At 49.3% G+C, this 26,464-nt stretch overlaps 1 protein-coding gene across 15 annotated transcripts in view; it reads left to right on the forward strand.

Annotated features, from left to right (window-relative positions):
• Positions 1-26,464, forward strand: part of SIPA1L3 (signal induced proliferation associated 1 like 3) — a 235,772-nt gene that overhangs the window by 63,436 nt on the left and 145,872 nt on the right. The window contains exon 1 of one of the 15 annotated variants that reach the window (XM_073795784.1): positions 6,538-6,560. The exons of the other annotated variants lie outside the window; for them this stretch is intronic. The gene's annotated coding sequence lies outside the window, so the exon portion shown is untranslated. Of the gene's footprint in view, positions 1-6,537; positions 6,561-26,464 lie in introns of those variants that run through there. 15 annotated transcript variants of the gene reach the window in all.

The following is a 26,464-nucleotide window of genomic DNA, read 5'->3' on the forward strand; positions in this document are numbered from 1 at the left end:
TTCTTCCGCAAAGGAGGACAGCTGAAAGCTAGCTGCCCTGGAGAAGTGCCAGGAAGCAACCTGGCCACACCGAGCCTGCTTCTTGAGGATGTGGGGGATTCTTCGTACTGAAGGTGAGGAAGGTATTAAAGCCCCAGGTCTTGGTGGGAGAGACCAGAGCAGCAGGGAGGAGCCTAGACTCTGGGATTCCACTCTGGCTTCACCACCTACCAGCTGTGTGACCTTTGGGCAAGGAGCTCACCTGTGCCTTGCCTTAGCTTTCTCATCTGTAGAATAGGGAAAATAGCTCCTATGCTTAGAAACGTGCACACAGGAAGTGCTGGCTATCATTATCATTACCTTCCGATTTGAAACCACAGTGAGATAAGTTCCTCTTCCTTCTAGTTTCTTGTGCACAGTTAAGACGCTTGGATTTACTCCTGTTTCTCCACATAGGCCTAGTTCTTGCCCAGGAGCTTGGCATCTGGCAGACAGCCAGGCTCTGGGTGCCAAAAGCACCGCTGCTTCTGGGGGACAGGTTATTCAATGCCAGGAAGCTGAGAGTTGATAGGGTGTTTGTCACCAGGGGTCAGGGGTTGTGTGGCGCCTCTACAGGGTGACTGCTCCTACCTGCCAGGGAGAAAAGACTGCTTCCTCCAGGGCAGTGCTTCTGTGCTTCTCAACCCTGAGACTGAGTTGTTATTGAATTGGGAGGGTGGAGCTGGACTATTAAAACCTAACCCGCCCCCCCCCAAAAAAAAACTTCCCCAGGCCTTCCCCCGCCCCCCACCATGTGAAGGGCCTGAGGCTCAAGCAGGGAGAATCTTTTCAGTGCTCCCTAAGGTGCCACCAGGATTTCCAATCACTGAATGTACCTGGGAATCTTGTTAAAATGCAGATTCTGATTCAGCAGGTCTGGGGAGGGGCGAGTGTCTGCATTTCTAAGGCGCTCCCAGGTGTTATTGATGCCGCTGCTCCCTGGACCACAACTCTGAGGTTCAAGAGTCTAGAAGTTGGCGTCACAGCCTGCAGAATCTCAGACCCCCACACGGAATCCCAGTCTGCATTTTTACCGACTCCCCTGGTGATTCAACCTTCTTTACAGTTTGAGAGCCTAGACCCAGGGTTGCTCAGCTTCGACACTGTCGACCGTTGAGGGCAGATCATTCTTTGTTGTGGGGCTGTCCTGTGCATCGTGGAACAGTTAGCAGCATCCCTGGCCACTACCCATGAGACGCCAGTAGCAGCCCCCCACCGCCAGCCATGATATTCAAAAATGCAACTGTCCCTGGGGTAGGGGTGGCGAAATTGCCCTCAGAAGCAAACCAGTGGCCTAAAGCCCTCAAGCTTAGCCATGCCTGGGAATCTCTGGGCCAGGTGGGCACACAGGTGTGTGTCCAGGCCCCGCAGCAGAGGTCATGGCTGCTTTAGTTCTGGGTGGGGTCAGAATTCGTACGAAGAATAAACACACAAACCTCCAAGCAAGCCAAATAATTATAAGTGGACCATAATTACTGCTGTCTCACAGCTGGTCAGCAGGAGCCAAGAACCCTACCCCAACTCTAGGCGACTGTGCCCTTTGCCACCAGCAGGCCAGTGGGCTCCTTTGAGAGAATCTGCTTTTTTAAAAAATATGTAGCTGGTGGGTAATCACAGCGTCTTAGAGGCCGGGTGGAAATCTCTGCCCTCGCAGTGGGTGTGAATGTGCTTAACTGGGCCACTCTTAACTACAGTAGCAAACACTTATGTAGCTCTTAGCACCAGGCCCTACTCTAAGTGTTTTTTTTTTTTTTTTTTGCGTTACGCGGGCCTCTCACTGTCGTGGCCTCTCCCGCTGCGGAGCACAGGCTCCGGACGCGCAGGCTCAGCGGCCATGGCTCACGGGCCCAGCCGCTCCACGGCACGTGGGATCTTCCCGGACCGGGGCACGAACCCGTGTCCCCTACATCGGCAGGCGGACTCTCAACCACTGCGCCACCAGGGAAGCCCCCTAAGTGTTTTTAAATCCCCACAACAACCCATGACATTGGTACCATTATTATCCCCTTTTTCCAGATGAGGAACTAAGACACAGAGAGGGGAGATAACTTGTCTGAGGTCCCACAGCTGGTAAGTGGCAAAGTTGGGATTTGAACCCAGGCCATCTGGTTTCAGAGTCCTTGCTCTTAAGCACCCTGTGGACATATCGGGAGGTTGGACAGGACTGAGATTGCTCACTGCTTGATCTCTCTGGGGATGTGAGAAAGGCCCTGCCAGTGCAGCAAGGAGCAGTCCCAATTCCAGACCTTCAGGGAAGAAACAGCTCCCCACGTCCCCAGAACAAAGGCCGTGGAGTACACCTGAAAGTAGCACAACATTGTTAATCAACTATACTCCAATATAAAATAAAAATTAAAAAAAAAGAAAATTAATAGGAAAAAGTCAGGCAAGATTATTCATTAAAAAAGAGAGAAGGCTTAAAGAAAATTAAAAAGCAAAAAAGAACACAAGTATAGATGCTGCAGAGATTAAACATATATTGTGAATAACTTTATGCCAATCAAGCTCAGAATTCACAGGAAACAGATCCACTCCTAGAGAGAGAAAACTTACCCAAAATTACTCTGTAGAAATAACAAACTGAACAGTACTAAAATAATTAACAAAAATTAATTAGACACTGATGGTTGTACAACATTGTGAATGTGGTTAATGCCACTGAATTGTATGTTTAAAAGTCATTACATTGCAAATTATATGTTATATATATTTTACTACAATTTAAAAAAATAAAACCCTCAGTCTAGAAGACAACAACAACAACAACAAAGGCCGTGGAGAAAACTTAAGGGCAGGGCTGGGGAGAGAGCATTGTCACTGGCCGGTCATCTTCATCCTGGAAAGCCCTAGCCTGGCTGCTGGGCCCCACCTGCACCTGAGTTCAGTGGGCTCATTACTGAGAAGGGGGAACAGCGCAGAGCAGCAGTTACCAGGCGGTGTGCAGCTGCCGAGCTGTATCCTGCCCTCGGAATTGACCAGGGCTCCCTGGCACTGTGATGCCCTGTAGCAGAGATGACAGTCCACCGTGATTTCTTGGAATTAGAGACCGATTTCTCTTAGGGGGCTTGCTGGAAACAGGGTGGAGATTTGGGACGTTTGGAATTTGGGTGTGAGGCTGCAGAGGCTTTCAGCTAATGGCTTTGGAGTCACACTGTAGGCACTAGGCTCTTTGTTTTTATTTATTTTTATTTTATTATTATTTTTTTTTAATTATTTTTTTGCGGTACGCGGGCCTCTCACTGCTGTGGCCTCTCCCGTTGCGGAGCACAGGCTCCGGACGCGCAGGCTCAGCGGCCATGGCTCACGTGCCCAGCCGTTCCGCGGCACGTGGGATCTTCCCGGACCAGGGGCATGAACCCATGTCCCCTGCATCGGCAGGCGGACTCTCAACCACTGCACCACCAGGGAAGCCCTATTTTTAAAATATTTCTTTATTTCCTTATTTCTTTGGCTGTGCCACGTCTTAGTTGCAGCTTCAGCCTCTATGGAGCCACATTTGTTCATCCTAAAACAAGGATTATGCTAGTCCCTACTTCATAATGATGCTGTGAGCATTCGGTGAGCCAGAACCTGTGAGGCAGTTAGCACAGGGCCTGGTGCTCATAGCCCCACAAGCATTAGCTATCATGATTTAATTATCAATCAAGAATGGGCCTGAGGCCTAGCAACCAGGGGAGGAGAAAACCTTGCACAGAATAATGTTATGAATGTGCCGGTTTTAGAAAACTCCACTTTGGTCAGCCAGCTTCCCTTTAGGCACAAGAGACAGTGACATGAGGCTCTGTCTGGTTGTGTCAGGGACTCTTTTCCTCCTTTGAGAGGAGAGTTGGCCTCTTGGGGCTGAATAACTTGAGCTAAAAGGGGACGTGAGGAAGCCGGGGAGTGGAGGTGCACCAGGGCCTCAGGCCCGAGTTCCACTCCGGTTCCCTTATGTGCTGGCTGCGTGGGCAGTTATGCAGGGCGAGGGTGAGCGTGGGGATTGGCCAGCCTGGATTCCAGCTCCTAGCTGCATGACTTTAGGCAAATTCCTCAATGTCAGTGTTCAGTCGGCACAGAGCTTGGTCAGCGCTGGCTGTTCTGGGGGCAGCAGGGTAGTGAGGAGGTTAGGAGGGTGGGCCCCTGGGTTAGTCACCTGGATTCAACCCCGGCTGTGTCACATCCACACTGGGGGACCTTGAGCAAGTGACTTAATCCCTTCTGAACCTCAGTTTCCTCATCTGTGAACTGAGGGTGATACTGCTTTACATGGGGCCATGTGAGGATCATGCGTTTTTCTATATAAAGTCCTTAAAGCAGTACGTAGCGCAGGGGAAGTCTTTAGTGCACATTGGCTATTATTATTATTATTATTAAAAACCCATCCTGGAAGACAATGTAAGTGAAAAGTATGAACCATGGATCTATTCCAGGGGGACAGAGCCCGAATGAGGGAGTTTGGGAGAGATCTCAGTCTCCAGAGGGGTTGTTTACAGCTAGCATTGGAGCTTTTGTGTTTCTAGAATGTAAGTGGAAGAATGTGCAAAGGAAAGGGGAGCGGGGTAGGAGCTGCTGACTAGCAATGATGTCCTATTGCCATAGGGACAGGTTTCCCAAAGTCAGATCATTCCACTAGATAATTTGAGGTGGTGGTATGAATAAACACCTTACACATTTTAATAGCTGTACTTTTATTTTCATGTGTAACAGGAAAAGAATTTCAATAGCTCGTCAAACCCAGTATCCCATGGCTGTTTCTGCTTTGGGTGAGGCTAACGATGGTATGCAAGCCAAAATAAAAGTGAGTGCAGTTAAAGAAAAATGCAAAGTAAGTCATATTACAGGTGGTCTGAGGATATGGCAAAAATGGTGTCAGTGCGTACAGATTCTTTTAACCTTGTTTTTCAGCCTTGGAAAGCCTGAGCCTCCCTCGGGAGGCTGCTGAGCTTTTAGACCCCCTTTGCCTCTCTTCTCCTTGGCTGTCTCATGCCACTGAAGGAGGGGTTGTAGCTGCCTCAGCGTAGGGCAGCAGCCCTGGTGACTGTAGTTCCCTCCGTCAGAGGCAGCAGGACGGGTGCTGAAATGTACCAGGTGTCTGCAGCTGGCACCTGCTCTCTCTGCCATGGGATGTGGAAGCTGTGGTATGGCCTCGAGCAGCTTATTGTGATAATGGTAATGATCTTTAACCAACATCGACTGAGCGCCAACAAGCACTCATACTAAGCACTTTACACGCATGATGGCGTTGAAACCCCGCTCTGTGAGGTGATATGTCAGTGAGGACACGTGGGGCTGCAAGAAACAAGATGCCTGGTGAATCTTGGCTGAGCGGTAGAGACGAGTGATTCTCTCATTGCAAAGTGTGGTTGGCTCCACAGTGGGTACAGAGGTTCAGTGACACCTCCGAGAACTGGGTGCTTTCTCTCCTTCTGTTTCACAGCCCTCTGTGTACATGTGTTTCATCCTGATGTTGCATGGTCATGGGATGGCCACCCCAGCCCTATGATCACATCCTTATGCACAGTATCCTAAGTAGGGAGAAGAGGCAGGGGGAAAGGCTTTCTCTTCTTGTGCCTTTCCTCTCTAAAGGGAATATGTGCCCATAGACACCCCTAACCCCAGCAGACGTCTCTGTCTCTCATTGGTTGTAAAGGAGTCACTGGCTGCCCCTAGCTGCAAGGGAGGCTGGGAGAGTGGATGCCTGTATGGTGGGAGGAAGCACAAGAAGTGGGAGTTGGGAATGGCCATAAGCTATACCACCAACTGTCTGCTGCGGGTGTGTTCTCTTACTACCCCCTCGGAGGATGAGAAAAATCAAGGATCAGAGAGGTGAGAAGATGACTTGCTTGCCCAGGATCTCATAGAGCTTGTGGTGGCAGAGCAGGATTTGAACCCACGTCTTTCCTTCTGCGGAGCCTGCGGTCTTAACCTCTGTACGGTACTGCCTTGCCGGCAGGGGACACCCAGATGGTTGTAATGCAGGGTGTTGAGTGGTGAACCCCAGGTGCTGGGAGAACTCAGAGGAAAGAGAAATTCTGCTTGGGTATGGTCAGGGAGAGCGAGCTGTAGAGAAGAGAGAAGAGTGTGTAGAGAATCATGGCCAGTATTGGGCTGGCCTTTGAAAGGTGCATTGGGGTTCTGCCAGGTGCATAGGGATAATGGCATGAGGAGGGTGGGCCCCAGGCAGAGGGTACAGCATAAACAAAAGTGGGGGGATGGGACAGTGCATGCTGGGTGGGTTAATCAAGGCTCTTTTGATTGTGAGATGAATTTGTCTTCTGTCACTGGGAAGTCTGGAGGGCGGAGCTTCACACCTAGCCGGATAAGGGGGCTCTGTCGCTTTTCCTTGCTCTGCTTGGCTTCACTGTACAGACTGTCTGGGTTCAGGTGAAAATTCTCCTGCTTTATCAACCCAGTGAAAAGAGGCTTTCTTGTCCTCAGGTTCTTTAAATCTGCTCTGACAAAAATACCATAGACTAGGTAACTTACAAACAATAGAAATTTCTTTTTTCACAATTCTAGAGCCTGCGAAGTCCAAGGTCAAGGCGCTGCAGATTCGGTGTCTGGTGAGGATCCACCTCCTGGTTCACAGATGACCATCTTTTTGCCATGTCCTCACATGGAAGAAGGGGCAAGCGAACTCCCTGGGACCTCCTTTATAAGGATACTAATCCCATTCATGAGGGCTGTGCCCTCCAGGCCTAATTACTTCCCAACGGCCCCACCTCTTAATACCATCACATTGGAGATTAGGTTTCAACATATGAATTTGGTGGGGGGGGGCACAGAACATGCAGTTTGTAGCAGTAGGTCATGTGCCTATCTCTGAAGGTGGTGTCTAAAGCAGGGTTGAAGGATGAGCAGTGCGCCACAGCCTTGCCAGGATAGAGGAGTGTGACCTTCAGCCGCCGTACTCAGTTTCCTCATCTGAAAAATGGGACTAATATAATTATCCCTACCTCATACGTAGGGTCTGCGGTAGATTCCACATAGAGAGTGTTCACCAGTGCAGGTAGGAAGTGTTCTGTGGAACCTAGAGCAGTGGCCTCCCAAGTGTAAGGCCCTGAATGCTACCTTGCCGGGACCCGGCGTTGTCATTTAAACCTTGCTTGCTTGCATACGACTATCAGCTCTGGCACGTAAGAGCTGTGCAACCCTGAGCAGATGACTTTGCCTCTCTGTACCTCAATTTCCACATCTGTACCAGGGAGAAAAATGCTTAGGACACTGCCAGGCACATGGTAGACATCAGTAATTTTTTTTTTTTCTTTTTTTTGGTCTTTTGGTTTGGCCACACTGCGCGGCATGTGGGATCTTAGTTCCCCAATCAGGGATCAAACCCACTCCCCCTGCAGTGGAAGCACAGAGTCTTAACCACTGGACTGCCAGGGAAGTCCCAGTAAATATTTTTTTTTTGATGAGTACATGAATAGAAGAGCTGAGTCAGAAGATACATGCAGGTTGTTAAGCCTTTTTGGATCCGCATTGCCAAGAGGTCCTGCAGAAAGGCATTACTCCATCATAGAAGCTGAGATGACCCATTTCCCTACTCCTTAGTCAACACTAGGTCTTACCTTCTAGGAAAAAATTCATTGTTATTTTGGTCAGTAAAGAAACCAGCTTAATATTGTGGACACATAAGAAGGTATCTGTATATTTCAGACCTGCAGACTGAAACATGTAAAGGTGAGATGACGTAATGTCTGGGATTTACTTTTCTAAAAAAATATTTATTTGTTTGTTTGTTTATTTGTTTAGCTGCGACACACGGAATCTTCGTTGCCGTTGCCGCGTGCGAGATCTTTGTTGCAGCATGTGGAATCTTTTAGTTGCTTCATGTGGGCTTTTAGTTGTGGCATGCATGCGGGGTCCAGTTCCACGACTGGGGATGGAACCCAGGCCCCCTGCATTGGCAGTGAGGAGTCTTAACCACTGGACCACCAGGGAAGTCCCTAGGGTTTACTTTAAAGTACTTCAGGCGGAAGAAGAAGGGAAGAAAAGGAATGGATAGGGAGTAGATGAAGCTAATAGGGCAGACTTTTTGATAACTACTGAATCTTCATTTGAGTACATTGGGAGTTCATTGTACCTTTCTCTCTCTACTTTTTTAGAATGTTGACAAAATTGAGAAAACCAGCACCCCCAACACACACACACACACACACACACACACACGCACACACACACACACACACACAGAAAGCCTGAAGATTGGACAGTTGTGAAACATTACTGAGCCCCCGCTGTACACAGGCATTGAGAAGTACCCCGGGGCCCAGGTGGGTGTTGGAAAAATGACAGCCTTATAGCCCTCTGTTACCCCAGCCTTTCTCTGCATGGATCCCCTTTGAGGGGAGATCCTTTTGGCTCAGCACCTGGAAGGATAGTAGCTCTCAGACCCCAAGGCGCAACTTCTCATCTCCTTCCCTGATGCAGGCATTCAGGGACCTTTTCCTGAAATGGAGGTTTTCCCTTCCTAGCCTGGAGGGAAGACAAACTCTCTAGTGATTACCTCCTGGGAAAACCCCTCTTGGTTGTGCATCTGGTTTTGACTTGGGGTAAAGGGAGTCAGGAGCTGCTTTTCTCCAAAGATCTATGTGATGTTGGCAAAAACATAACTGGCTGATCCTCCACAGTGACTAAATATTGACTCTAGCCCTACTAAGCCTCTGAACATGCAAGAGCAGTCCTTGCCCATCCCTGTCAAATAGCTGTGGTCCCTAGCCCTTTCTCCAGATTCACATGTAAATAGGTGGTAGGCTGTGAGTTTTCCAGGCTGTTCTCTATCCCGTTGCGAGGTGAAGTTAGGGTGGGGCTTTCACAACCCATCTGACACTGGGTGGGGTCTCAGTCAGTGGAGGGTGATCCACCCAGTAACTGACCCCTGGTCCCCTCCAGAAAGGTCATCTTTTAAGAATGTTACTTAGGCAGCTCAGCAGAGATCCACGTGTGCATGTGGTCAGCTGTAGCTTCCGGCTGTCTCACTTCTGCTGAATTTCAGCAATTTCTTATTTCCTTTGGGAAACAAAATGAGTCTGGAGAGAAGTATGAATAATCATGATGACAAACTTGGCAATAGGGACGTTGGGAACCTTGCCCTGAAGCTCATAGTCGGTGTCATTGTTACCAGGTTCTTGAGCAGTTGGACCAGGGGAAAGAGGGCACCTGGGGCCAGATGGCCTGGGTTCAAATCCCAGCACCACCACTTAACGGCCATGTGACCTCGGGAAAGTCGCTTAACCTCTCTGCCTCAGTTTCCTCATCTATAAAATGATAATAGTACCTGCCTTATAGGACTGTAAAGGTTAAATTAAATACTCTGTAAAATGTTTAAAATGGCATCTTCTAAAGTAGTTGCTCAGTTAATAGTGGTGGTGGCGATTATTATATCTTACTGTTACGGTCATGCAGAGTTAGGATTGAGAACCACTGGTCTGTAATAGTGGTTCAGATGGAAACAGAAGTTGGAGGATCAGCAGAGGGGAGCATTCTTCCTTCCCGAGTCTGTAGTTTGGGGAAATAGACTTAATTTCGCCATTTAAAAATATTTTTCATTTGATGTTTAAAATCTAGAAAAGAACAGGTGAAAGACTTAAAGGGGAAAAATCTCTTCACTTCTCTGTACATGTACCACACACACCAGAAAAAAAAGACCAGGAGGAAATGAGCTAACGTCTTTACAGTGGTCGTTATTTGGTGGGGAGATTATGCATAACTTCATAGTCTTCTTTGCACATTTATTTTCCAAGTTTTTTGTATGTATATGTAAGCATATACCACTTTCATAAGCAAGAAAAATATTTAAAAAGGTAAGGAATCATGTGAGCTCTGGCTTTTGGGGAAGTTGGGTGGAATTCTCCCAGAATGGAGCTGTCTGTTTAATGTTTTTTTGTTTGTTTGTTTTGTGGTATGCGGGCCTCTCACTGTTGTGGCCTCTCCTGTTGCGGAGCACAGGCTCTGGACGCGCAGGCCCAGCGGCCATGGCCCACATGCCCAGCTGCTCCGCGGCATGTGGGATCCTCCCGGACCGGCGCACGAACCCGTGTCCCCTGCATCGGCAGGCGGACTCTCAACCACTGCGCCACCAGGGAAGCCCCTGTTTAATGTTTGAGAAGCTTGTGTTCTAGCCTTCCTTGACGAGATGTCCTCCGGCCCTAGAAAATTTCTACTCAGAAAATTCTTGATATCAAAGCTAGTTCCTCAACATCCATCCCTCCAGCTGCCCAGCCTTGCTGTAGGTATTCACGCTGTCTCCCATTCTTCTCTTGAGATTAAAGAACTCCAGTTTTTTTGTGGCTCTGACCTTGAGGAGGAGGCTTATTTTTTAAACAGGCCTGACAGTAGTAAGTACCTCATGCATGAGGTGTCGTGCATCTCAGCTCACTACCCTGTGGATACAGGTGCTTGCCTGTTAGCTGAAGTTATGAATAGCTATAAAATTGGAAACAAAGCAGTTGATTTATTTATTCGCTGAACATTGAATTGGTACCTAGTTGAAGACTAGGTACCAGTGAGCAAGGCAGACACAGTCTGCCCCATCACAGAGGGGGAGGACGCAAGAAACACTTGGCTACACTGCTAAGCCCCAGGTTCGGAACATTCAGAAGAAGGATAAGACTTTTTGAGCCATAGAACAGAGGCTTCCCAGAGGCTCTCCAAGTAAGTAAAGTTTAAGTAACATATTCCGGATGCAAATGGAAAAAATGGACTTGGTGTACATCTCTAGATAAGCTCGCTTCCGAATGTTTCCAGCTGTGGGCAGGGATCTCCAGATGGGCGTTGCTATGGAAGCATCTTCCAGTTCTCACTTCCTGACTGAGTTTATTTCCGACTTTCCTGTGCCCATGCCAGTTCCCAGCTGTAGATACAGACGTGGCAGGGTCCAGTCTTCCTGCTGCCTCATAGCTGTGCGGACAACGGATGTGGCTGGAAGCCAGCCAGGAGCCTCCTCCCGACTGAGTTAGTTGTGGAACCTGCCATGTCGTGGTTTCACTTGCATCCGGGCTCTTTCCTTTGTCCTCTCGTGGGACTGTGCCAGCATGTTCCAGCCTGTGTTTTGAAACTTTAGACGCCAGCTTGTATTTGATGGAGAAATGAGCTCATGAGGGCTTCCTCCGCCACCAGCTACAGGAGAAGTTGAGTCAAATCTCTTTCATTCAGATCCCCCACTGAGGCCAGATTTGCCACCCTCCTGACAGAAACTGGGCTGGCTGTTTGTTCTTTGGGACTGTTTGTGAATAAAGGACTTGATGACCTAAACAAAGGAATAGCAAACAAGATGGGGGAGGGCTGTAGCTAATTGCTTTCTGGGCTTGAGACCTTTCAGCTACCCTTCAATGCTTTAGAGTAATCATTGCTAACCTGTTGAGAATTTACAATGTGCTAGGTATTCTTGAAATCATTTGTAATCCTCTTAACCCAATGAAGTGTTTATTATTATTATCCCCATTTTACAGCTGGGTAAACTGTGGCAAGAGACAAGTTATGTTGTTGACCAAATTGCTGTATTGCTCTCTTAGAGCTCCTTAAGGCCTGCCATTTTAGCAGCTTAGGCAAAACAGGAGGATTTAACTAGAGGGTGCTGGGATGGCCCAGAGAACCAAAGCAAGACCTCAGGAAGGACTGCGTACCAGTTACTTGGTTACAAGTAACAGAAACACCATCTCAAATGGGCATAAACCCTAGGGGAAAGGATTGACTCTCAACCAGAAAGCCCAGAGGTGGGGCAAGCTTCTGGGCTGGTTGGCCAGAGCTCAGGGCCATCACCAGTGACCCACTTTCTTTCTGTCCTTCCATTCTACCCTCTGCTGTCCGCGTCATCCTCAAACCTGGCTCCCTTGGAAGTAGCAGACTGGCTGCCAGCACTGGTCCAGGCTTTTGTCTTCTCATCCTTGGCCTGAGAGATAGAGAGGGTGTCTTGTCCTTCAGCCATAGTGCAAAGCTTCAGAGCTCCTATCTTGTTGGACTAGCACAGGTTATGTGACCCTCCCTGAACCAATCCCTGTGGCAAAGGGGTGGGGCATCCTACCAGGCTGGTTGCTCCCACCCAAAACCACTCATGGGGAAGGGTGGCATGGGTGCTGGGAAGCAGCCGACCTGTGGATTGGAACCAGAACACAAATGCCACGAGCAGGATTCTCTTCCTTGTTACTGCCCTGATTCCTTGTCTGCCTTATTCATTCTTTCATATCCATAGTCTCTCTTTCTGCCTTTCCCTCTGCTGTGTGACGACCACCCACAGACTAAGCTGTACACCTTGCAGTACAGGCTCAAAGAGCCCAAAACAACCCAAGGAGAGGAAACTGTCTCCCTTTGGACTCATTAACCAGGGCCAGGGAAGGGTTTCTTGAGACAGGCCAGTTGAGGTCAGGTGCTCTTTCTGGGCCAATCAGCTGTGGGCAGGGTTGGGGTCATTGTTCCCTCTGTCCAACCCCGCCCCCCCCGCCCCCCTGCCCCGTACCTACTGTATCCTTTTCCCAGGACCTCTGGGCTGGGAGTCATTTAAGCAGGACCCCTGAGGATACCAGTTGGGCTGCACTTCCTGACTGACTGTAGTGACACTAAAACCTCATTTTATTCCCAAGCCCCTGGAGGATGAAGGGTGTCCCTTGTGTTTTCCACATTCCCAGAGCAGTTCTCTGCGGAAAGGCCAACTCTTCAACACAGCCCGGCAGGCCAAGCTTGCTACGGTCCCCGCTGGCTGCCGGCCGCTGGTCCCCAGCCTCATCCCGCAGCGCACTCATGGCCCTCCAGCCACCTGGCCATGCTTTCGGTTCCTTCAACGCATGGCATTTGTTCCCTATCCCTGGAGTCCTCCCTCTTCTCCCCTGTCTTGCTCCCCACACCCCACCCCCATTATGGCCTACCCGTGCCACTCCTCTTTTAGGTCTCCCCTGAGACATCTCTTCAGGGGGCCTGCCCTGACCGCACACCCCACTCTTCTGCCCTGAACTACTCAGCTTGCATATTCAGGGCCTTTCATCCTCTCGGTGATGTCAGCTCCATAAAGGCAGCGATCAGATCTGTTTGGTGAAAGGTGTAACCCCTTCCGTCAAAGATATGCCTTACTAAGTTTTGCTGAGGGAATGAATGAGGCCATAATAGTAACATAATTAACAGTAGCTGGCTTTTGAGTGGCTGCTTCCTAATAGGCACTGTACTAAGCTCTTTTACCTACAAAACCTTTAAATGGTTACTCCCATTTAACAAAATGTAATGATGATGACAGTCATTGATTGAGCCCTGTCAGCCATTGTCCCAAGTCCCTTACCTGTGTCATCTCATTGAATCCTGACAACAGCGCCCTGAGGCCAGTATTGCCATCATCCCAACTTCACAGTCAGGAAATGGTGCACAGTGACCTTGCCCTGATCACTCAGCTAGGAAGTGGCAAAGCTGGGATGCCAGCCCAGACTGTGTACCCGCTATCCAGTCTCCCTGCACTGATGGTGACACAGTCCTAGAGAGCTCTAGTCACTTGACCAAGACCACACAGGTAGGAGGTGGTAAGAGCCCACCGTTTACCCATCAGCCATTTTTGGTGGGATCGAGTCACACACCAGCGTGCTGTGTATATGTGTAAGGGAAAGACACACTTCTCCTGTGTGTGCCCTTGACTCACACACTATTGCAGCACTACTTCATTTCTGACACCAAAGGGGTGGGGTTTCCACATCAAGCGACTAAGTCGATTCTGACACTCTCTATAGCATCAGACCCCACAGGCTACGGGCTCAGTCCTACAAGGTGTCCCCTCACCCCCAATCTCCTCACCTGTGCTTCTGACCCACCACCTGTACATCGGAGGTTCCCACAGCCGCCTCCTTTGGGTTCAGTTCATTTGCTTCAGCGGCTAGCCACAGAACTCAGGAAGACATTCACTTACTAGATTGCGGGTTTGTTAAAAAGGATGTAATTCAGGAACAGCCAGGAGAAGGTGCACAGGGCGAGTTATGGGAAGGGGCATGGAGCTTCCGGGCCCTCTCGAGGGTGCCACTCTCCCTGCACCTCCATGGGTCTGCCAGCACGGAAGCTCTCCCAACCTCATCCTTTCAGGTTTTTTCTGGAGGCTTCACTACAGAGACATGATTGATTGTGGCAATTGAACTCAATCTCCAGTCCCTCTCCCGTCCTCGCAGGTCGAGGGATGGGGCTGAAAGTTCCAACCCACTAATCCAGGTTGGTCCTCCGGGCAGCCAGGCACCACCCCGCATGCCCCTATCCTTAGGTTACCCTAGGGGCCTTTCCATTAATCAACCCCTTCACAAACTCTGGTGTGGTTGAAAGGGGCTTGTTCTGAATTAACAGGACACTCCTTTCACCTTTATCACTCTGAAGCTATTTTAGGAATTTAGGACAAAAGACCAAATAATGCAAAACAAAAGATTCCCTTTGCTCTTATCACTTAGGAAATTACCAGGGTTTTAGGAGCTCTGTGCCAGAAACAAAGGCCAACAATATTTCTTACTATAAATCACAATACCACAATATGTATTTCTGTACATTCTATGTGTGTATTCTATATATATTCAACATGGTGTATAATAGTAGAAATGCCAGTTAAAGTCATGCTGAGATAATAGTTTTCACTTCTCCGAAGGGCAGGAGCAACAGGTGAGATGCTGGCAGTGGTGTGGGGAAGCAGGAAGGCTTGTCCAGTGCTGGGGGTGAAAGCAGGACCGTCACTTTGGAGGGACTTGGGCAATGTCAGCACGGCCTTTGCACAACCCTCCCTTTGCCCCAGCACTCCCACTTTGAGGGATTTTTTTTTTTTTTTTTTTTTTTGCGGTACGTGGGCCTCTCACTGTTGTGGCCTCTCCCGTTGCGGAGCACAGGCTCCGGACGTGCAGGCTCAGCGGCCATGGCTCACGGGCCCAGCCGCTCCGTGGCATGTGGGATCTTCCTGGACCGGGGCACGAACCCGCGTCCCCTGCATCGGCAGGCGGACTCTCAACCACTGCGCCACCAGGGTAGCCCACTTTGAGGAATTTTTGCCTACAGATATTCCTGAGTGTGAGACGTGATGTGTGTCCAAGGTAGTTCATGACAGTACCGTTTGGCAGAGCAGAAGCTGGGAACTGTCCTACATGTCCAGCACCACGAGGGGACTGGATGAATCAGTGAGGCTCATCTGTACAGTGGAGCACTGTGCAGCTTTGCAGGGGGGTGGGGTCCTGATCGGAGCACCTTCTGTGTCTGTGGTTCACTGCCAAGTATGAAAAAGGGAAGGAAAAGGAACACCTTTTACAAGTAATCCTCGGTTGGGAAAGGCATATTGGAACCTGGGGGAAGAGTGTAGGTTTTATGAAGATTCCAATCCCAGGCAGCCCTAGAGCACGCATCACTATCAAACTAGATACCTTAGGTTTCCATAGCAGGGGCTGTGTTCTTGGCTCTGTGCATGTGTGTATATTATACAGACAGACAGACAGCCATATCCAAGATTATGTGTATGTATGGCTATGTATGTACATATAATTTCACTACTCTATTCAGGTCTCGGCCTTCCTGAGCACCCCGTCTAGAACGGTCCCTGCTCTATTTTCCTTCATAGCCTTTGTCACCTTCTGCTGTCATACGTTTGTTTGCTTCCTGCGCCATCCTCCTGAGCTCTGAGGGCAGCGATCATGGTTTCATTCCTTGCTATATCTCAGCATTTAGAGCAGTGTCTGGCCCATAGTGGTTGCTTAGTAAGTATGTGCTGAATGAATGGGAACGAGCCTATAGTGAAAATTACCCCCATGGTAGATGCGGACCTGAGGCCCCCAGAGGCCTTGCCCTTCTTGCATGGAACAAGCTATGGACCCACTGCTCTTCTGACTGGGGGAAGAGGCAAGAAGTTGCCCTAGACTGCCGTGAAAGACACGGATGCAGGCCGGGGTCTCTTCAGGGGGGCAGGGGGACACTGCCTGTGAAGCACTGAAAAACGTGCCTTTACTGTTCTCATTTGATGCCCACTTCCCCGACTCTTTGGGGCCCGTCTCTCCTCTCTGGCTTGCATGATGCTTGTTCCGGGCAGCGATGCCATGGAGAATAGGTAGAGGGAGAGAGAAACTTTCGACCTGATGGCCTCTCTCCTCTGGAGGACCCTTCACTTCAGCCCTATGCTTGATATTATCAGAGTCCAGTTTGGCCAAGGGGTGTCGTCAGACTTACTATTTCTTCATTGTTTCAGTTATAACAGTTTTGCTTGACATCTTTTAGGGCTCCTTCTGTGCCAGGCATTTTTCCAGTCCCTTGATCCCTGTTACCTCATTTAACCCTCCCAACAGGCCTGTTCAGGGGTGGAAATTACCCTCCCCCCCCCCCTTTACTGGTAAGCAGGCTTGGACTCAGAAAGGTCTAGTAATGAGTAATGGGTCACCCAGCTGCTGAGAGCCAGGGCTGGGATTTGATGCTGGCTCTCGCTGACCACCGTGAAGGCATTCTCACAGCCACGTGGCCTACTGCTTCCCCGTCTGCTTTTGGGATTCTCCCAGTGGCCAGTGGAAGAGGGTCTGATTTCCTACAGTGTGATACGGATTGTTAATCATGTTGCAAAGCCCTGCTGGCCAGCATGAGGCCTTGATGGGCTGGAGGAAGTGGGTGGAGAGCCTTCTGCTTGTTTATTTCTCATAGACATTTGCCACACAAATGACCAAACTTCTGTTTCTCTTCGAGATTGGTTTCCACGTTGGGCAGGGGAGCGGGTTAGATAGCATCCAGAGGAACCCTGTTACCACCCAATCAGATCTGTCCCTCCTCTCCTGGGAACCCTCCATGGCTCCCTGTTACCCAGAGTAAGAGCCAAAGTCCTCACCGTCCCCAACCAGACCCCACGCGATCTGCCTCCATTACCTCCCACTCCTCTCCTCACTTGCTCTGCTCCTTACATGGCACCAGGGTATGTGCCTGCCCCAGGACCCTTGCACTGGCTCTTCCTGCTACTAGGAAGGCTCTTCTCTCATACTCACGTGGTTCACTCCCTTACATCCTTCAAACCTTTGTTCATACATTGTCTTCTCAGGGAGGTCCCTATCTCCCTTCTCTGTTTTTCTCTATAGCACTTACCTAACATGTTATATCTTTTAGTTATTTTGTTTATTGTTCAGCTTCCCTACTAGAATTATCAGCTCCAGTGTCCTGTTCACCTGAATCCCTGGTGCCTAGCACAGTGCCTGGCACCAAATAGACACTCAGTAGACATTTCTTGAAAGAATGAATCATTGGATCCTGTCATTATGGTGCTGGGTCGGGGGGCAGGTAGGAGATGGGAAGGGGGGTTGGTTTTGCTCATCAGGCCTCAGTGAGACTCTCCCATGTGCCAGGCTGCAGCTCTGGGTTCCAGACACCAAGGTGAATAAGCCCTGGTTCTGCAGGCAAATTTAAGCCGTGGAGGAAGGGTGCATCTGCTGAGGAGGGCCCAGATCCTGTGCCCATGGCCTGGCTGCAAGAAAGGCAGTAAGAGTCAGTTCCCAGCCTTCATAATATTTTACCTTGAGAGGCAGGCCCGTCCTCCTGCAAAGGATCATAGGTAAGAAATTCCCAAATCATAGGAAAGATTACGGGCTGCCAAAATGTTTTAATTCTTTAAACTTTTTATTAAACTGTAATATACATCCAGAAAAAGACAAGGGCACATATTAAAAGTGTATGTAGCTAGAAGAACTTTAACAAACGACACACTCATGTAACCAGCTCTAAAAGCAATATTTCCAGGCCCCAGAAGTCCCTTTCCTACTCTCTCCGAGTCACTCCTACCTTCCAAGCAAAACCACTTTGAACTTTGTGTAAATGCAGTCATACTTTATATAGATGCTCCTTTGTGTCTGGCCTTTCTGTTCAACATTACATCTGTGAGATGTCCATGTCGTTGCATGTAGTTAGCTTTCATGTCTACTCATTACTGTCTACAGTCACCCGGAGACCTGACTGGCAGATCTGGAGAATAGCTAGGGCAAAATGTGCAAAGGCCCTGGGGTAGGAATAAGCTTAGAAGGCAAAAAAGGCCAGTGTGATGGGAGCATTTGGGTGAGGGATAAAGTAGAAGGGGACGAGCTCCTAGAGGTGTTGAAGAATTTTAAGCAGGAAGGCGATCTGATATGATCCCTGTTTTATTTGATCCCTCTGTGTGTAGAGAGTAGAAGCTAGGAAGGCAAGAGTGGACTCAGGGAGACCAGTGGGGGATGTCATGGAGTTGTCCAGGTGAAGGATGGTGCTGGCAGCTTGGCCTACAAAGAAGGAGAAAGGAAATGGATTCAGGATCTATTTTGGAGGTAGTGGCAGCAGGACTTGCTCATAGACCTGTCACGGAGGATAAGGGAAGGAGAGACATAAAGGATTCCGTTGTGTGTCTGCATCGCACTTTGTTGGCCCTTGCCTGCTGATGATCACTCAGGTCATCTCCCATTCTCCCTGCTCACAGAGGCCTCTCCGGCCAGCACTCATATGCACACATCCTTGATGAGCTGAGTCTCGAAGGATCAAGGGCAAGTGCATTCCAGGTAGTGGGAACCATTAGAACTAAGCCTGGGGCCTCCCCCACACCTGGCTCAGCTCGTGCCAGAGTGTAGGCTGCAGAACGGTAGCACACGGCCTCAATCCACCACCTGAATCGTGTGGACCCGCTGCTGATTTTGAGACGTTTTTTCATGCTCTCCCATCCCGCACCTTCCCCGAGTTGCTTTCTCCTCTGGCCACGTCCAGTCCCCTCCCCGCTGCAGGTTAGTCCAGAGCTCCAGCCAGCGTTGCTGCAGCAGGTGTGTTCAGTTGGCGTTGCTGCCATGCTCGGGGGCCCTGCCTCTCTGCACTGGCTCAGCTTTGTCGTCCTGTTGCGTGAGCCACAGTGGGGCTTAAAAACAGTGGCCGGTGAGGCCTTTGGTTCTGGGCCGGCCCTGGAGGCTGACGGACCTGTAGGAAGTGAACAAGAAGACCTCTTGTTTGTCTGAGCTGGATTCTTGCGTGTTCTTCATCCCCCCATTCCCTCCTGTTTCTCATCCCTGGCCTTGTTCTTGAGAATACAGGGCCTACGGGCAGCAGCTGCTCCTGCCGGCCTCCCTTGCCCTTTCTCAGAGGCTTTGGGCGTTTGGGGGCTCTAGGCCCACTCAGCTCATGAGGCAGCTCAGCCAGCAGGAGTTTAAAACAGCGTGACCTGCGAGCACATGAGGAGAGAGCGCCCTGCTTCTGTTTTTGCCATTGGTTCCCTTGGGTCACTGAAGACCGGCTCCCACCCTGGCTTGGGTTTCTCTCTTGTGCTGTTGGGAGGTGCCAGCCAGGCTGACTTGTCAAAATTAATATCTCTGGCAGTTTGCTTTCTGCCTGCCCAAGGGTTGTAGAATTGGACGCATTGTGGCTATCGTGAGCAGGTGAAATTTGACGTTTGAGCTTGCAGTAGGTCAAAAAAACAGGGGATGGGGGGACAACCTTGAAGGAGAAAATATAGGGCATTAATGAGCTCAACTGAGTATTCTCCCAAGTTGCCGGAGGACATGTGACTCATCGCAACCTTTTTAGAAGACAGCCTAAAAAAGAAATCTTGTTTATTTTTGAATGAGCAGTCCATGCACGTGGTAAAGCAGTCAGATGACACAAAAAACCATGTACAGTGAAAATTAAGTCTCCCTCCCCTGTCCACTGTCACCCAGTTACCCTCCCGTGAGGACACCCATTTCGTCTGTATTCTTCCAGAGATACTCAGTACCGAAACAAGCGCATATTATACATACAGTTCTATCCTTTGATCTTGGAAGCCATTCTCTAACGTAGCTATGTAATACTCCATCAGTAGCCTTTGATGCAGAACCACCACGCCTGAGAACCTACCCTACAGAAAAAAATGGCCCCAGTACAAAAGGTTATTTACCACAGCATTCTTTGCAGTGGCCAAACAAAAAACAAAGTGAAACCCTGGAAGTAAAATGAATGCCCATTTTTCAGGGAACGATTGGTAACATATGGTACCTCCACACTATGGAATATCAGCTGCTGAAGAGAGTGGGTAAGAGCACTACCAGTTGATTTGGAGGCGTTTCTGCGATGCAGCCGAGGGAAAGCAAGATTCCAAGAAGTCAATGTGATGTGGTCCTGATTATGTAAAATGCAGTGGCGAAAGTCTGTCAGTTGTGCTGGAGTGGTGGGTATAGTACTCATGCTCTTCTGCATCACACGGCCCAGCACTCTGTCTGGGAGACTTTGCAGTGTCCTCAGTTGTGGTCAAAACAAACTTCACATGTTGGACAACACTAGAGGCCCCCTTGGGAGGGTATCTGGCCCACAGGTGGAGAGCCCATGACGTCGGTGTTGGGAAAGGCTCCCCTGGACCTCTGTCAGCCTAGGAGGGGCTAATGTGGTGCGTAGTGAGAAGTCGCTTCTAACTGACTGTGACAGGCTATTTTGACCTACTTCCCAGGCATTTGGTGGAATGAAATAAGGACAGAGTTTGGTCAGCTGTGTGAAGCGTGCAGCGCCACCAAGTCTGCCCCTTGTGAGAATAAGGCAGAGGAATTACAGAAACGCTGAAGTCGAGGCATCAGGTCAGGTCCCGATGAAGCTGCACAGGGCAGGCGGCACCCACAGCCCACCACACAGAGCCACCCAGTGGGGTGCTTCTCACATCCCGCTCCTAAAACGGACGAGCCCTATTGCCGGGGAGAGTGGACCTGGAAGGAAGGTGTTGGGTGGACACACACCCACAGGACCACTGCGTCTCGCCACTCCTGGGGCTCTGTTTGCACTGTGGTCTGTCATCGTGGTGGCCCTGGAGTTGTTCTCTGTGAAGCTCGGCTTCCCTTCCCCTTTCCTGCTCCTAGGCCCCGGATAAGGATGCATTCCTCCAGGGTTCTGGCGTTCCCCTCGGTATGGATGTGGCTGTCAGTGGGGTAGGGGCTCATGACCCCTTTGAGTCATAACTTGTCTCCTGCTGGGCTTCACTTGCAGTAGCTGTTCTCAGACTGAGGCTTCTCCCCTCGGCTAGACCACGTTTATTCACAGTGCTTTCTCCCCACTCTTGACCATGTTCCTTACCCTGTCACCACCACCGAAAAGAAAGAACACTTCCTATCTCTGGAGCAGCATCTCTTCCTCTGTTTCCTCTCCTACTGGTCATTCATCAGAAGTGAGAGCTCAGTTCTCACTGGCTAATCTATTTCTCTGCCCCCCTCAGAGAAGGAAGGACCTGGTTGTTAGTGACCCCAAGGCTTTATCTTGCCTCTGTGTGTGTGTGTGTGTGTGTGTGTGTGTGTGTGTGTGTGTGTGTGTATGTATGAATATTCTCAGGTTTCTGGTTTGGGTAGTTGATGGTGTCTAGTGGACCTCTATCTACCCGTGGATGGGAGAGAAACAGGTACAATTAAGGATATTACATGGAGAGAGAGAGAGAATATATGTGTGTGTGTGTGTGTGTGTGTGTGTGTGTGCGCGTGCACACACACACACACATGGAGAGAGAGAATTCATATCTTTATTGAAAATACAAAAATATGCCCTACAGAAAATTAGGCAGTGACTGGTCATTTATTGAAATTCATTTAACAGGCATTTGCTGATCTGCCCTTATTGTGCTGTGTACAATTTGAATCTGGCAGAAAACCACTTTGGGAAAACTCATAAGACCGTGTGAAGATCACTCTCGAATCTCCCTTTTCTGCCTCACCCCCAACGGCCAGTCCATCAGCAAGGCTTGTTTGTCCTTGACCTGAAACAGATCTTCACCAGCCTCCTCCTTTCCATTCTGTTGCCCTCCCCCCCCCCCGCTCCCAGCCACCACCATCTCTCCTTGGGTGTCACAGCAGCCACTTCACTGATCTCCCTGCTTCTTTTCAAGCCCGACAGTCTCTGTGCAACAGCCAGAAGGGTCTTTCAAAAATGTCAGTCAGAACACATCATTCTCCTCCTCCCCGTCATACTTAGAATAAAGAGCATATGGCCGACTGTGGCTCACACAGCCCGCGAGCTTCTGCCACATCTCCTAGCACCCCTCCCTCCCTCTCCACAGCAATCTAGGCAAGAGGGCCTCCTATGAGTTTCTTTAACAGATTTCCTCCATCCTCCTCCATCTCCTGGAATATTCTGTTTGTTTTTTTTTTTTTAACTTTCATTAGAGACTTTATTACCAATCCAGTAATTCGGTCTGGGTAGCCCTTTGAGTGTCTTTTAATTGCGAAATAATTCACATACCGTAAAATTCACCCTTTTAAAGTCTACATTTCAGTGGTTTTTAGTGTTTTCATAAGATTGTGCAGCCATCACCAGTATCTAATTCCGGTACATTTTCATCAACCCAGAAAGACACCGTGTACCCACTAGCGGTTACTCTCCTTCTGTGTCCCCCTCCTCCAGCCCCTGGCAACCACTACTCTACTTTCTGTCTCTCTGGATTTGCCTATTCTAGACATTTAATATAAGTGGAATCCTATAATGTGTGGTCTTCTGTGACTGGCCTCTTTCACTCAGCATGATGTTCTCAGTGTTCATCCATGTTGTACACAAATCAGTACTTCCTTCTTTTTATAGCTGAACAATATTCCACTGTACGGGTGTGCTGTGTGTTGTTTATCCATTCTCCATTTGATGGCCATTCTGGGATATTCTTACTTCCATTCTCCACATGGCTTCCTTCTCCTTTCTCTTCAGTTCTGTGTTGAAACTCACTCTGGTTTCCTACATAGTATTTCTTACCGTTTGTACTTACGAATATATTTGTTTCCCTGTTTGTTTATCTTCTGTCCCCTGTTCTGGACTGTGCATTTTGTAAGGGCGTGGACTCTATCTGCTTTTGTTCACTGTGTCTACCACCCTGCCCTGCACAGTGCCCAGCGCAGGGTACTGCTTAATAGTTGCTGGATGAATGACTCAGTGTATCTCATCTTGTTCTCATTTTACCTCCTCCTAAGGCAAAATGATTGTAACCCTGTTCTGTGGGAAATTCCATATCTAGCTTTCTACTTGCTGTATCTAGCTCTCTACTTTAAATAGTGGCAGGCTGCTGGAAGGATTTCTGCGGTGTAAAACACTGCTCCGTTGGTCATCTGCTGCGTAAGTCCACGGTATCATTTGAAAGTGCATGTGGCTGCCAGTAGGAGAGATCAGAAGTAACAATGGTGTAAACTCAATGGAAGGTGGTTTCTCTTGTGAGTAAAATGTCCTGAGATCTGCAGTCTGGGGCTGGGCTGGCAGCTCCACAGTCCTCAGGTAAAGCAAGATCCTTCTGTCTTTCTGCTTAACCATTGCTAGCACGAAGCTTTCAACCTTAAGGTGGCTTCATGGTCCACTGTGACTGCCGGAGTCCAGCCAGTGAGTCTGTAGTCCAGGTGGGAATCGGGGTAGGGAACGGGCACAAAAGTGTAGTCCAGCTCTTTGTTCTTGGTGAGGAATTTTCCTTGAAGTCCCACAACAATGTCTGCCTACCTCTTGTTGACCATCCCTAGCTGCAGGGGAGTTTGGGAGATGTAGTCTTAGCTAAGCATCCGAGAAGAAGGGGGAGAATGGCTACTGGCTGGGCAGCTAGCACCAGCAGGTCTGTTTCCTGCCCCTGGTACCCTGGGCCATGGCAGCCAGCTTCTGCCCATTGGCCTGGGCCTTCAAGCCTCCTCCTTCCGCAAGTGGCCAGAATCAGAGCAGTGACTGTTTCTGTCAGGCTGACCAGAGGGTGAGGTTTTGAAGCCCCTCAAGGGCCTTCAGTCGAAAACACTGACCATGTCGCCAGCAATAAGAATGATGGTAGCTCACCTTTGTTGAACCCTTACTACATGCTAAATCCTGCTCTAAACATTTTTCATGGAGTCATTTACTTCATCCTCATCTCCATTTTACAGATGAGGAAACTGAGGCACAGAGAGGTTAAGTAACCCTAGACATTCTCGCTGTTAATAATGTTGTTTTTGTTCATTCTTCCCTTTCAATATATATAATGAATAAGAGGATTAAAAATAAAGCCTGACCTATTTTGGTAGATTGACCAGTGTTCTGTCTCCCATCTGATGAGCTGAGGTCTAGAGAGTGCTTTGTGGAAAAGCACTCGGCAGTTGAAGCCACACTGACAGACTGGTTTTATAGGAGTGCAGGAAGGGGCTTAACTCTTGGCACATCCAGCAAATGCCTGGTGACAGGAGGAAAAAGGATCCACAAGCTATGCAGGATTTCCCCGGCCCCTGAGCCTGCGGCCAGCAGACCACAAAGCAGTTGTGCCAGTGGGCTGGGCTTGGCCTTTAAAATCATGGTCTACCTGACTGCTTTTAGAGGTCTGTGGGGTGAAAGAAGGCTGTCTCCATTTCAGGTCCTCTGAGAATTAATTCAGGCACCAGGTCATCTTTCTGGATGCCTCTGATCAGCCATGCTTGGTGGAAATTTGTGATTCCCAAAGTTGACCTCTGAGTTGAGTCTTTTCGAGACACCTTCAGGTCCCTGTTAGTGGCTGTTTGCAGACTCTCTGGGGTGATGGCACAGCACGTGGCCGCTGGAGTCTGGAGGTAGCAGGTGTTTCGGTTAGGAGTGCATTTGGCTGCAAGTATCAGACTACACAGGTGGCATTGTCACTTTAACACATTGGAGGTTGTTTGTGTCTTATAGCATCTGGAGGGAGATAATGTGGCTCAATGGCTTGGCAGAGTGAATGCCAGTGCTGCTCTGACTCTCTTGCCCCCTCATGGCCACAAGACGGCTGCTGCACCCCCCTTCCCCAGTGGGCCGGGGGACCCTGAGAGTTGAGCCCTTCTATTCTGAGTAGTGTTCTGGGGACAAGAGGGACCCTCTCAAATCCTGGTGTCATGTCCACATTCCAAGCTGGAAAAAGGCAGACTGACGAAGAGGCAGAGGACTGTGTGGATGAGTCTGACCCTCTTTGTGAAGAGAACAAACACGTTCCCAGATTCCCTGAATGAGAAACCTTCGCTTACCCCAATGTGAAGATATGCTTCTGCATTGTCTAGATACACTCGTATTTTCCTTTTGCATTTAGGTCTTGGATCCATCTGAAAACAATGTCTGAATGTAGAATGAGATGGGGCTCAAGGCTGAGCCTTTCTTCTTAACTCTGTGTTTGGGAAGCGGCATTGTTGGTAGTTCTGGAGCCAGACGCACTGAGTTCGAATCCTTCCTGGCTGTGCCACCTGCTTGGCTGTGGGATCTTGGGTAGGCTGCCCCACTCTGTGCAGCAGTTTTCTGGTCTGTTAAAATGGGGAATGCTGGTAGACCCGACTCCACAGGGTTGTTATGATGGTTAAATGAGTTGCTAGTTAACTTGAAAACAGTGCCTGGCATGTAGCAAAATCAAAGCAAAAACCTCGTGCTTCAAGCCAGAATGAGAATTTGCAAGGCCACGTAGGTCTGGGAATCCCAGACCCCAGTCAGCTGGGAAGGCGAAGCATGTCACTGAGGTCACCATCTCTTTCTCTTGACAAGAAATTGTCAAACTGTTACGAAGATGTCTGTTCCAGTGTACACTCCCACCTGCAGTGACTTCTCCTTATTCCATAACTTCAGTACGTTTGGCGGTGTCAAACTCTGATGTTTTGGCCAATCTGCTGTGCATGAGATGGTCATGCATTGATGCTTTTCCTGAGCAGTTTCTCTGCAGGGGTCTGTCGTGTGCCACTGTACCGCAGAGTTACTTGGGCTGGGCTGGAGGCAGGGCAGCCATTAGACCCTCCGGCACAGTGAAGTCCTCAGAGCCCCGTGTTCAGAGCCCATTACCATGATGCTTCCCTTGTGGGAGGGGAGGGGCTGGGGAGAGGACAGAAGATGAGGATGTAAGACCCTCGTAGTCAGCAGTACAGCCTTAGTCACATTTGTGGACTGAATCAATCAGTGAAAGAACCAGTGCTGAATCGTTAGCGTATGTTATTAATAGAATATAGGTCATAAGAGAAAACATGATTAATTACAAGGTGATCCCAGCAGCTGTCATACAGGATCGTGATTGAGGGCTTAGATTTTCCCAAGGCAAAGTCCTCTCTTCGCAAAGCAACGTTTCTTTGTTGGCAGGTGGGTAGAGGCAGTTAAATGAATGGAGATTTTCCTAAGTCACTGTTTCAAAGACAGGATGGGGATGGGTATAATGGGAATCTTCTCTAAATGAAGGACGACTGAACCACTTTATTAGTAGGGGAGTAGGTCCCCGATGCCGCAATGTGAATCTCTGGTAAAGTCTAAAAAGGAGAATGCAACTTGTAGCAGAAGGCCCCTGTGGGCTTGCTTCTCCTTCAGCTCAAATCTGAATGCCTAGATCAGCCACTTAGACACCTGGCCGCTCCCATCACCGCTTGGTCAGGAGGGGTGCATGTGGCCAGGCCCTCTTAGAGGTTGGGCGCCCAGGGGGTGTGTCCTGTTCCGAGACAGAAAGAAGAGAAAGCTGCCGTCTCTGGGCGCAGGGAGAGAAAAGAGCTAGTAGCCCTGGTCCCAGTCTTTGGGGCTCTTAATTCTGTGCACTGGAAAGGCGGGTGCCAGCAACAGTCACAGGCTCTGACCAGTCAGATTAGCCACCCCTTCTTCCTTCCTT

This window comes from Tursiops truncatus, chromosome 19 (assembly GCF_011762595.2).
Source record: "Tursiops truncatus isolate mTurTru1 chromosome 19, mTurTru1.mat.Y, whole genome shotgun sequence".
NCBI classification, from domain to species: Eukaryota; Metazoa; Chordata; class Mammalia; order Artiodactyla; family Delphinidae; genus Tursiops; species Tursiops truncatus.